This window comes from Rhipicephalus microplus, chromosome 8, assembly GCF_043290135.1.
Source record: "Rhipicephalus microplus isolate Deutch F79 chromosome 8, USDA_Rmic, whole genome shotgun sequence".
Taxonomy (NCBI): domain Eukaryota; kingdom Metazoa; phylum Arthropoda; class Arachnida; order Ixodida; family Ixodidae; genus Rhipicephalus; species Rhipicephalus microplus.
The window spans coordinates 4,272,171-4,284,475 of NC_134707.1; the positions used below are offsets into that span (position 1 = coordinate 4,272,171).

The window sequence follows — 12,305 nt, forward strand, 5'->3', positions numbered from 1 at the left end:
TAGTTTTGCCAAGTCGGTCAGGTAAAAACTCACATTTGTGAGCTTATCGGCTGCGTTCCACTTATTGTACGCGCTCACCAGTTCATACTCGGCAATCCAGTTGTCCACATCTTAGTCCTCTGTGCCACCGGTCGCGCTGCCGGAGAGCGTTAGTGCAGAAGACAGGCACGGGTGCAAGATCTGGAGTAGCCGCCTGAGACGGCTCCAGATCAGTCATTGCAGAAGGTCGTTGGAGTGTACGGCTGCGAAGTTCCAGGGTGTGGACCAGATGTATCCCAGCACTTGCACCACTTGAAATGCGTTGTTGAACAAGCAAGAGTTGACTCGGCGAACGAGAGCTTTATTTAGCGCAAGGGCTAACTGAATGAAAGCCCGCAATCACAGCACGCCCTCTTCTTTCTCTACTCAAGCTCCATGTCCACTATCATTGTTACAGTATGTTTTATATTTGTGATGTAACCTGGTACAGTCATCATTTTTGTATGATATGTTAGGCTTTCTTTTTGAGTTATGTTCGATCGCTGCAGTTTTTATATAACTGAGACAGTTCTTGCCTTAACTTCTTGCATTGCTCAATATAGAGGTCAATAATGACAATAAAGTCTTATTATTATATTTCTAACACTATAGCTGTTATATAAAATTTTATGAGTATGTATCACAATTTCTGTAAAAATCCCTGATGGGATTGACAGTATCCTTAAATAAATAAACATAGGCAAAGTGAGGTGTTGGGCTAGTTGGTTTTTCATGACTGGAAAAAATTTCACTACAATTGGTGTGGAAAACAAAGTTAAGGAGCCATTACCGGCAAACTTTCTATGCACTGCGGAGTGTGTAGGTGTAGCCCACTGTTTGAAAAAAACTAAAATTTTGGCCCAATCAAAAAATAAGACTACACGCGAAATTTGGGAAGCCTTTCACATATCAGACAAAGAAAGCACATTTGTCAGTTCAAGCTCTATTGCACTAACCCCTACGAAAATCAAATTCATCAGAAGCCAGAAATAGCAATTTAATCAGCATACTCGGATCAGCACCAACTATGAATCAGAACCACATCTGGCTATCGTAATCACCCGACGTGTTACATAGGAAGATCGTAAAGCAAGATTGCGGAGCCCACCCTCTCCATAAACCGATTTTACTCTTTCCGGGAAGCCTTCATTCTTCCAAGTTCGTTCAATAAACTTCAGTTGATAGTTTGCGTTTGTGCTGTCCACTTCTTTTTTTTTTGTCTCCTCCCTAACTTCGTTTTCTGCAGCAATTGTAGCGCAATTTTTTCCGGTCATAAATAAATAAACTTTGAAGCAGTGTGCAGCAGCATTTCTTTTTTTGGAGCAATAGGAACAGCACTGCAACCACTGCCTCTAACTAGGAGAAGACAAATGTAATAAAGCAAGTATAAAAATGCTACTTTTAATCAAATTATTTAAAATAGTATCGAAAATAAATTAGATGTGTTCCCAAGTGACATCATGAAGATAATGGCATAGTAAAGCTCTGGGAACACTGTCCACATTACCAAAACGAAACCACATGCTCACCATCAATCAAATCTGCAGTCAGTCACGTTCCACGCAGCTAGTGCGCAGAGTTCATAGCAGCCGAGTGAAACAAAATTTATGGGTTTTCAAGAACTTGTAAGGACCTAATGAATACTTTTCGAGGACCTAAAATAACAATCGAAACCACAGAAAATGGATATACCACTTACTGCAGCACAAGAATTGGTACTTTATGTCACAGACTCAAAAACAAGTACACTTAAATAATCATCATTTAGCTAACAAAGGCTGAGCATACTTTATCAGTTCCAACTTTTCTGCAGAAGCTGTCAGCACTGTACATTTCACGAACCTCACGAGGAGTTTCCTCACGGGACTCTCCAAATTCTAATTAAGAAAAATGAGCTGTTTGTCCAGTCGGTACTGACTGAGGAATGGATTTAGAATGATTGCAATGGCAAGTGCCAACTTAAGTTTGGCCAAACTAGCGGGTCCTGAAAAAAGCAGGTATCTGTGTGTATGACACAGACCTTCGCATGTTTACGTTCCACATCGTTCTTCATATCATCTCGCAGTGCAATGGCAACTTTTATCACAGCAGCATGCTCAACCCAGCCGTGTGGAGCAAAGTTCAGAGGGTTGTCGCTTGGCTTGGTGAAATCTTCTCTACCTCCTGCATCATTATAAAACATGGCACTGAGGCCTGACAGATTTTCTAAGCTAGCAGCAACACCTGCACTGAAAGCATTATGAACAAACCGCGGGTGCCCAAGTTCAAACATCGAACTTGATGATTTTTCCACAGGCAATCCCCCCCTTGCATTCCTCTAAAATATTTCAGGTTTACGTTGGGGCCACCCATCGATAGCTAGACAGTTTCCTTCAGCAGCATGTCAGTGTACTTAATAATTTCTCGTGGAGGTCTTCGGTTCTCGATTATCCCATGAAACCCAACGTGAAATACCGCGACGTTATGTGCTACGGAAGCGAGGTGGCTGGTGTTCCTCATCAGTAGCAGTGTGCGAGCTCATAGCGAACGTTACGCTTCTGTCGCGGAGGTCAATCACAGCCCCATATTCGCGCAAGAAATCCATTCCAAATATGAGCTGTTTACAGCACCCGTGAAGAATAACGAGGGTGGCGACAAAGGTGGAACCAGCGATGAAGAGTCGGGCCAAGCACTTTCCAACCGGTGTCATCAACTGACCTCCTGCAGTTCTTCAATTGGGTCTGTGCCATGGCATCTTCACCTTCCTTAATCTTTCGGCTAGCTGTAGCCTTATTATAGAAAAGTGGGAGCCAGTGCCCACAAGAGCAGCCACTTGGTGGCCGTCAATGTAAACGACGAGGTCAGCGCTGATAACGCCGGTTACGACAGCAGTTTTCTCATTCGTCGGATTAGTCTTTGCTGTCGTCTTCCTCGGCATCGGTGGCTTCGAGTTGTCATTTGTCTGCAATTAGGGCTGTTCGGAAATTCTATTATTGGCAACCCTACCCGCCGAGGTCGCCGCATCTAGTTTCCCCTTTGCGGGCTAGGGGACTTGCCCCTAGTGACGTCAGCAAAACTGCGACTATTAGGTGAACTGGCCCACGCAGGAAATAGAGAACGTGATCTGGGCATTACTGGATTCTGCGGCGGTGTGTTCACAGGAGCGTCATTGTACACGCGTCGATCGTCGTACGTAGTGAAATCAGAGTACCGAGGAAATCTTGAATACCAATACATTACGGTGAAGGGCACCTTCACCGTAGTCACTGCTTTATGATGATGGGATCGTACCTATAGCTGCATAACTATTATGACGAGCCCCGTCACTGTTAGGATTTCACAACAATGACGGGCCCCCTCACTCGAACGATAGTACTGAGTTGACAAGCCCCGTAACCATAGTCACTGCCAAAAAAGTGTGCTGTACTGAAGAGCTTTAGAATGATAAAAGGCTTCTTTTCTGTGATGATGTATGAGCAACACCCGATTCTAAAAACGAAGTCGCAAGAAATGTGAAATCACAGTTGAAATAAAATTGTGAAACAAATGCTGACATGAGTGAAGCGGCACATGAACTAGCTTAAATATAGACGAGTCTCGTTCAAAACACTCATGGGGATACCAAATCTGCAGCAGACAAGCCACACTTATCCAAAACAGCTACGGGGTTAAGGATGACGCAGCTTTTGATCCTTGAGACATGCTTGAAAACTTGGACCCTTTTACGGTACTGTCATAAGCATCATAAAGTCCATTTGTAAGAATGCCTGTGTATTTAAATGCTGAAACTTTCCAAGGTTTTCATTTTTTTAACTTTCTTGCTCAAACTGTGTGTCCTAAACTGCATTAACAGAAGCCATCACCACTGCAATGTCACGTCACTTCGCCGGCTCAAATCAGCACTGTCGCGAGTCTACCCGTTTGCGATCGTCGTGAATTACAAAACTTAGTTTTGTGGCAATGCTACAATCCTGTGCAGTGAAACAAACCTTAAATCGAAGGAGTGTGCCAGCTAGTCGTATTGAAAAGTCTACAAAACAGGTATTAATGTATGAACCAGCAGCAGCCGCTGAGATTGTAGGTGCACCAGTGTTAATCCTTGTCTCTCTTTTTTTTCACAAGTTTCACGTTTTATTACTTTTCAGCATAGGCACCTAGCAGCCAGAATTCATTGTAATAACCGATAATGCAGCATGGGAGCATTGTAACCATGTTATTTCATCACAGAAAACCCATGAAAGTTGACTGTGCAGCTGCTTCTAATTGTTATAATCAATATGCTGCCAAAAATTGCATATACGTGGATTCGACTGCTTATACTATTTACCTCTTCATTCTTAACCCTCAGCAATCATGATCATTTCTTTACCTTGCCAACGAATTATTTCACACACTCTGGATGCACTGCATGAACTATTATACATGGACAATAACATAGCAGCGAACTATAGTGAAGTGGAAAGCAATCAAAATTTAGCATTAGCATTCGAACTGCTCGTTAAACACTACGCATGTGCAGAATGTAAATGCAGCTGCAGCTCTTAAATATATACATTATTTTCAGAGCATATATTTAATGCCAGTGCATGCAAGGAGTTCTACAGTAATGGCAAGATGGCAGCATCTTTAGAAATGAGAGCCATGTACTTCAGGTCTATCATGTCATTGAACTGAACAATGGCCACATTCTATTTAATTTTCAGTAATAATGCTTTGCCAGCCACATAACACTAATGGCTTCATTTTCGAGATGTGTTCTTGATTAGCAGCGCAAAAGGCTTAACGAGAATATGCCCCTTTCTAAAGCTGAGTCAAGGTAGTGCCACTGCATCTGTGTAGTTTTTCGTTCATTGGCCTGTTTTAAAAAACATGGCCAAAGTCAGACGAGATGTGCAAGGTTTTTTACAACAAAGGAAAGTGAAACATGATTGCATGCACACTCCTTGCTAGGGAGGAGTGTTTTTATGGTGCCCTTTGTGCTTAGATTAGCATTTAACTTCCTCCCACTGCACCTGTGCCCCGCAGTGTTTACTGCTTACCATTAGTTTACACGAGCAGTAATGTTAATGCTAGCATCTCACACTACAACTCTCTAATAAGCCAATTCCTCAAGAAACATTTCATCGATGTAGTGTGCAGTAGTGAGTGATCAGTATCAGAACTAGGATCTTCATAATGACTACTTATAAGTGCTGTAGTATAAACATATTTACTTGCTATCTCAAGGTCAATAAACTCTTTCTCAAAAATGAAGTTATCTTGAGATTAACGAGGCACATATTTATAAAACTAAGCTCATGTAAGTTTACTCTACACAAGATGTGCCCATTAAAAAAAAAGCCATTTGCAGTGATGCACTCTTTCAAAGCATGTGTGAATTCCATTTGCAAGTGTGTGAGCACCAAAAAGTGCTGTCTTCATATTTAAAAAGTGAAGAGCAACTATTTTCTAAGGTGTGTGAAGAAATGCACACACCACGAGTGAGCTTACAGTGAACTAAAAACAAAACGAAAGAAATATGCTATAAAGACGGTAAGGCACTTACGACACACATGGGATGTCACAGGCCAACACCCAGTTGTCACTGGTAGTCACAGACATCTCGACTAGTTCACAGCTGAAAAGTGCTGAGGACAAATCTCTATAGCATGATGCTATCTGGCTGCCGAGAGCACGTACGTTTAAGCTCACCACAACTAACCAGACAAAAGACAGAACTAAGCCACTACACCCAAGTTTTTCTTGATCTACATCTTCAAAGTCAGAGAAACTTGAAGCAGCACAGTGAAAAAAATGGGACAGTGACCACACACGATACATCAGTGATGGAAGTGACCTTTAACTTTTTTGGGCATACTTTGGAGCAGAAAAAGGACTGCTTCGGAGCAGCCATAAATGTTCTCGGCACAGAAAAAAAAAAAGCTAGTTCAGAGCAGCTATTGGTGATTTACGAGCAGACATTAAATTTGCTATAAATTAATTGTAGTTTGGGGCATAGTCGAAGCATCTGATAAATATCAATATTTATTATGAAAAATATTCAATAGACAACGATGTAAATTTTATGAAGCAAGCAATGGCAGGTTGCCAAATATGTGTGACCTAAAATTTAAAATACTAGTATTTGTGGCAGAAATCAAATGAAACTGTAAAAATCTGAGTGCCTTATTTTAGAAGTAACCACAGTCCAATATAACTGTTTCAAAATAAGCAGTAGATAACCAGTAAAAAATCATCCTGCTCATTTTCACATTTCACCACACTAACCTGCATGTCTAGCTGAGAGGAGGACAAAAACGAAAAAAGAGCAACTAAATTAGCAATCAGCCTTGTCGCACAAATGACATCAGGGCCTATAATGCTGCACACTGGTATGATAGTGCACAGACTATTCTGAGTTTCTCTAGGACTGATCAGTCGGTCAAACAGTCTCATTAGTCGGTTGCAGTGTCGTTTCTGGGTATGTTTGTAGCAGCACTTCTCTTTTGGAGCAGCACTTCCATCACTGGGACACACTGCTATTGCAATAAGTTCTCCAGAAACCCGCAAGGTGACGGAAAGGTTAATGATGGGAAAGAAAACAACCACCCATTCGTAGCACGAAGCAACAAGAAAACCCACACGGATTTTTCAGAAAGAAAACCTTTTTAGTTGAAAAAAATTCTTCCTGGTGCGGGATTGAAACCCGTGACCAACAGCTTTCGTGGGTTGTCACTCTGCCAGTTGAGCTAACCCACATTTGTATGTTCATGACTCTCTTTCTGGCTTTGTTCTGACACAAAGCTCGTGAACCAACTAGTACACCAAAAAGCCCAGGTATGATTTATTCCACACCTTCTGAACACAACTAAATAACCTTCACAGAAGATATGTGCTAAACATTCTTTAAAATAAGTGACCTTAGATGTAAATGTCATGATAAACTGAAGCATGTCATAGTGGAGGAATTAAGATTACTTTTGACCACCTTGGATTCTTTACTATCAGTGTACACCCTAAATACAAGTACATGAGTAGTCTTGCATGTTGTCCCCTCTCCTCGCAATGTGACCATCTTGACCAAAGCAATGTTTGAGCATTGTATTTTAGAAAGAAGGCTAGGTGTAATGATGCTTACCATTAACAGATCGGTGGTGAACATTCATTTCCGCCGTGCTTGTAAACAGTATTAGCCATGCCTGCAGGGAAATAGCAAGCCACACAACTCATTCACACCCTTAGAACCGAAAAACTTGACTGGTTTGCAGAAAATGTTATGATAAGTTGCTCAGGGTACGATGGAATGAAAAAAGGTGAATTTAAGGTTTTTTTTTGTTCAAGACAACCTTAACGAAAGCATAGGGAACATTATTTGCAGTAATTATGACACAAATGTGACAGAAACCAAAGCGGAAAAAAACACAACTTTCCGCCAGCAGAACTGAACCGGCGACTTTTGAATAAAATGTCCAATTCTATACATTTTGCACTACGGTGCCATTTTTCCTCCTGTGCACTTTATGGGTATTTCGAGAGTAGGTTAGCAGGAATGCTAATGCGCCTAGAGTGAGCGTGCACACAGCGTACGTGCTAGCAGCAAAAGGCAGAACACTGTCGAGGCCCCACCACAAAGGTGTGGGGTTAACGATGCATTCAATTGACTTTGTTGTCATCACAGGAAAGTGCAAGCCCTCTAAACATATACTGCAGATGTGCCAATAGGGAATGCAATAACAACAGCAAGAAATTTTTCACTCAAAGCAGTAACACAGCCTACATAAGCAAGAATGTTATTAAAATGGAAGGTTAAAGTGGAGCTGCCCATATTGCATTGCCATACATGCCATACACCGTACGTGCTGATTGATTCAGAAAGTCATATTAGTTTTGTTGACTTATTAATTTTGGTATGGACATTATGAATGTGGAGTAGTCGTGAGAGCTTCTATGGCAATTTTCCAGGATATTAATGTATATATGAATAGAGAAAAATAATGACACTATTATAAGACCAATAATCTGCTGGCTTATTTATTTTATTACTTTTCATCTACTATCTCTTAAAACAGATTGTTAACGGAAATGTCCATGAGGTCACTTGGAATCACCCTGGTTGTTCAGACAAGCTACAAACTAAAAATTAAAGAAAACACAACTCATACTCACTTCACTTAATTCATTGCTGCAGACATTGAGAGAACAGCAATATGGATTAAGTATCATACATACGTTTCCCAATAATGCAATAAATATTTCGATACAAGCAACACAATAGAGCTAATGCAGACTACGGGATGCAAAACATGGTCAAAAGCAAGATTAAAATCATTTGACGATAAGCATTCGAATCTATGGGTGAGACACCTTACAGCCTTTTTTTCCAGCAGTAAGCATAATAAAGCAAGCATTATTGAAATGACTTTCTGCAAGTAGATCTCAAAAAGTAAATTACTACAGGCAACAGGTAAAGCTATATTAGTTTTCTAGTGCAATGTGGCAGTTTCTGCACATCATATGGAGCTAACACAACAAAAGTAAACAACAGAAAGATGCAAAACAAAACGGTACTGAGTTGTCAGTATTGCATTGTGTTGCCTCTATGTGCCGTGCATCACCGCAGTCACTTTTGTATTTAATAATGATTCATCCACTGGCCTACACCCACACTCTTCTACGATACATCAATAATGATAATATGTTAAATGAAAAGCACCTGTAGTACATGTAATGTTGCTGCAGCGAGAATTTAATTAAGGGACTTCACTTTCTACAGGGCATGGCTGAGCTGACAAAGGCAAGTACCATTGTTGAGACAATGCCTCCAGTGATAATTATTTGTTCTGCCAATGTTCATCATTACAAACCACAATCTGCGCGAACCTCTGTCTTGCTGTTGCATTAACACTTGCGACCAGGAGTCAGATGAGGTCATCATGAGCAGTGCATGTGTTCATGGCGGATGCACTAATGAAATGTTTGCATGGCGTCGTTATGTGCACGGCGCCATTTAGCATGCTCGAAGCGTCTCGGTTTCTGTGCTTGGACAGCGTCTCAGTACAGGTACAGAAACTTTTCCAGCGTGCAAGATGGCGACACCGCCAGACGCACAGTCATTGGCTAGCCATGCTGAGGTGCTGACTTCCGGTCGGGAATACAGCGGCTATCACCACCATTTATTATGCGATTCACTAATGGTCTAAACCATCAACACCGAAATACTTTCCGTTCGTGATGCATCGGGCAGTGCCCATCGCGACACACAATAAGAGGAAAGAAGGGTGCAGCTCAGTGTATAGCGCACTAAAACAGAGTGAAATTGTCAACTGTATGGCCGAGTAGTGGGCTCGCAAGGGCTAACACGGCACCAACCGAAGGATATGATGGTTATGCGCCATCGGCCAACCGTGCTGCCCCCGCATTTTCACCACACCAGACGGCGCCGAACATCCGAATTCCAACCAAAATGATTCACAAATGCCAATTCTGAGCAGATGTGAGCAGTATAACTCATAGTGCAATGCTATCGAACGAGTTCCGAGTGCACCTAGGCGCTGTTTAAAGGTGCGCGATGTAGGCGAAATATCAGAAGAGAAGTCCATAAAATACTCACTAGTTTCCGATTGACTTCCTGAGCGAAATGTTCACCAAAGCGACGTATTTAGGATCTTTAAGGTGCAATATTCAACAATTGAAAAATTATCACCGTAGCTATTTCTAAGAGCACACGTTAAGCCTTACAGATGCCGCTGGCAACAAGGTTTCCTCTAGGGGTCTCGCCCGCAGCACTGATGCTCTGGCGATTGGTGTGCAGCTAGGGTTAACTACGCTTTCAAAACGTACGATCTCTTTGCGTTTTTCAGTTCACTCTAATATAACGCATTACGTATAAAATTTTATTCGATCTGAATAACTATAGTCTTATTAGCAACTCCCATTAACTAATTTTGCCCCCTTTTCTTGATAAAAACCAAAACATACAAACCGGAACTTGTGCTGATCCCGCATTTGCGAAAATCACACATGTAATTGAAGTTTATTTTTTATAAATATATGAACAAAAAATAAAACAATTTACGTAATCATTTGGGTTAACTCATGTTCCAGGCGTTGGTGGAAAAAGTCCTAGAGTTTCTCAAGTTGTGTGAGAAACTCTGCGGGAAAAGTGCTGCAAGAAAACAAATTCGAATACGTAAAAAGATTTGTTTAGAAATACGCTATGTTTCAGTTTTTCATTATCATATAATATGCGCAGTAATACAGCATGCTTTCGCCACGGGCATGATTTAATGCATATCATTCGTTATGATTCCATCAACAGCCACGCTGTTGATCAGAAAACAGATTTCCGATCACGCTGCCTGGCAATTGGTTCACTTGCTACAATATGGAGCCGCAACACAGGGTAGCAGGTAACTGTGCTAAATGGCAAAATGCTGTGGCAAATACAAAGGGACAGAGAGAACTCTTTATAACATCATAAATAATGAGGAAGTTGAACGTGTGGAGCATATTTGAAGTGCGTATATCCACTACCTGACAGATTGCCATGTCATTATTCCTTCACAGAGTCCAAGGAGTTGGTCTTGAGATCTGTCCAACACTTAATCAGGTAGAAAAAAGGTCTGGCAGCCCGCGCGACGCAAGCCGTTTCCCTGACGCGTGCGACGGGGTGGCCTGGTCACCCTGGTTTTGTCGTCGCATCCTCTGAAACTCGTTATAAGTAAGCACCATCAATTAGAGTTACATCAGGTGACCATTTAATTAATAGCATTCACTTGCGGCCCCAAGTACACTGGGCTGAAACTTTTCTCACCTGTTGAGTACACACTGCGCCAAATATATTACGAGCAGCGGCGTGTTTGATTGCTACCACCAATATATGCTTCACGTGGGCATTGAAACGTGAACATGCTCGAGTGCTGCCGTTATAAATTACTCAATAAAACCCCGAAACGTGAAGTGCCAATTGTTGCAATACTTGTGTAACAATAATTCTAGAGATTGTCAGCCTCCGTGCATATACGTAGACCAGCAGCAGCGCTGCACACTCAAGAAAAATTCCATAGACAAGAAAAGTCTTGTTAGTCTCAGGGAAACTTGAAGTTTATAGTTGGGTATTTGCGTTCTCTCCAAAAAATATAGAATTTTAAGAACTTGCGTAATATTTAGGTTACGTTTGGCGGCTTCTTGAGCAGTCATATTAAAGCTGCACTCGAATATTTTTTTCCTTCAGAAATATGAGAGCAGTGTTCATGAAGAGAAATGTGCCGAAAACATGACTGTGACCCAACTATTTTGTTTTCGATTTCCTGGAATATAAAACGTCAAGCTAGGTTATTATGTTCTTTAGAATTTACTACATTAAATCTAAACAAAAGATGAAGAATCATTTATCGGCGTGGATCTGCCTTCATCGATTCTTCTCACCGGATCTCCTTTGCTTTTCCGGCCAGCGCGATGAACTCATTTGAGTGAAAGTTGCATGAGACAGTTTTAGAACCGGGTACATGAAGCGTTTTGAGCGCTTGTGTTTGTAGCTGCTGCGCATGCTTCATAAGCATAGGCATGTGCAAGGGTGATGACCCCCTCTAAGAAGGGAGCGCCAGTTCTACTTCATACCTGTACATAGTCGTATTTTTCAAGGTCATTTTAATGCTTTTATTTAGTTTGCTGGGCACGCTTTTTGACAGTAATGGTAGCCGAAAATCCTGTTGGTACATTCCTAGAACTATTTACCTTCTCCCCTAAAAAGCCGGGGACCAGTGACAGGCCTGGATGTCATGAAAAAGCGCACATTTGGCCATGCCCCGGTGCTTACGCTTTTCCCCTAGCGGGAGGGTCACCAAAAATATCTTCATCTCGGAGGCTTTTTTTTTTTTCTGGGAATACCGGTTGTACCGGCACCTACAAGCGTTACCAAAACGCCAAAGAGCAGCACATGAAAATGAGAAAGGTGGATTCTGCAATTACACTGTAACTACGACGCTCTGGCAGCACCTCGCGCCGTAAAATGGAAAGCAATAAATAAAAGATACTGCGTGTATTTCACATTACGTGCAAGTAAGGCACATTTCGGTGGACATGGGGAAATTTCGGACTTGTGGTAGGGAAATGGTGACGTTTCATTTGCGCGATTACCATAACTCGGGAAAGTGGTGTAACTAGCGTAAATAAGCACTGCCTAAACGCGCAATAATTTAATGTGCACACATGGTCATGCCGTTTGCTTGAGTGAGCACCAAATAAATAGTACAACAGCTAAATTTGTCTCATTAACAGTAACATATATATGCAACTATTTATGACACTCGCACAGCCACACAAGTCTC

The 12,305-nt window shown here is 41.6% G+C and overlaps 1 protein-coding gene across 2 annotated transcripts in view; it reads right to left on the reverse strand.

The window, feature by feature from the left end:
* The window catches only part of LOC119163966 (uncharacterized), a 37,983-nt gene extending 28,225 nt beyond the window's left edge, over window positions 1–9,758 (reverse strand). The window contains exons 1-2 of one of the 2 annotated variants that reach the window (XM_037416055.2): window positions 9,587–9,758; window positions 7,115–7,175 (exon numbers count right to left, since the gene is read on the reverse strand). The gene's annotated coding sequence lies outside the window, so the exon portion shown is untranslated. Of the gene's footprint in view, window positions 1–7,114; window positions 7,176–8,856; window positions 9,549–9,586 lie in introns of those variants that run through there. The other variant, XM_075870800.1, reaches the window with a different exon arrangement.
* Window positions 9,759–12,305: the final 2,547 nt, after the last annotated feature.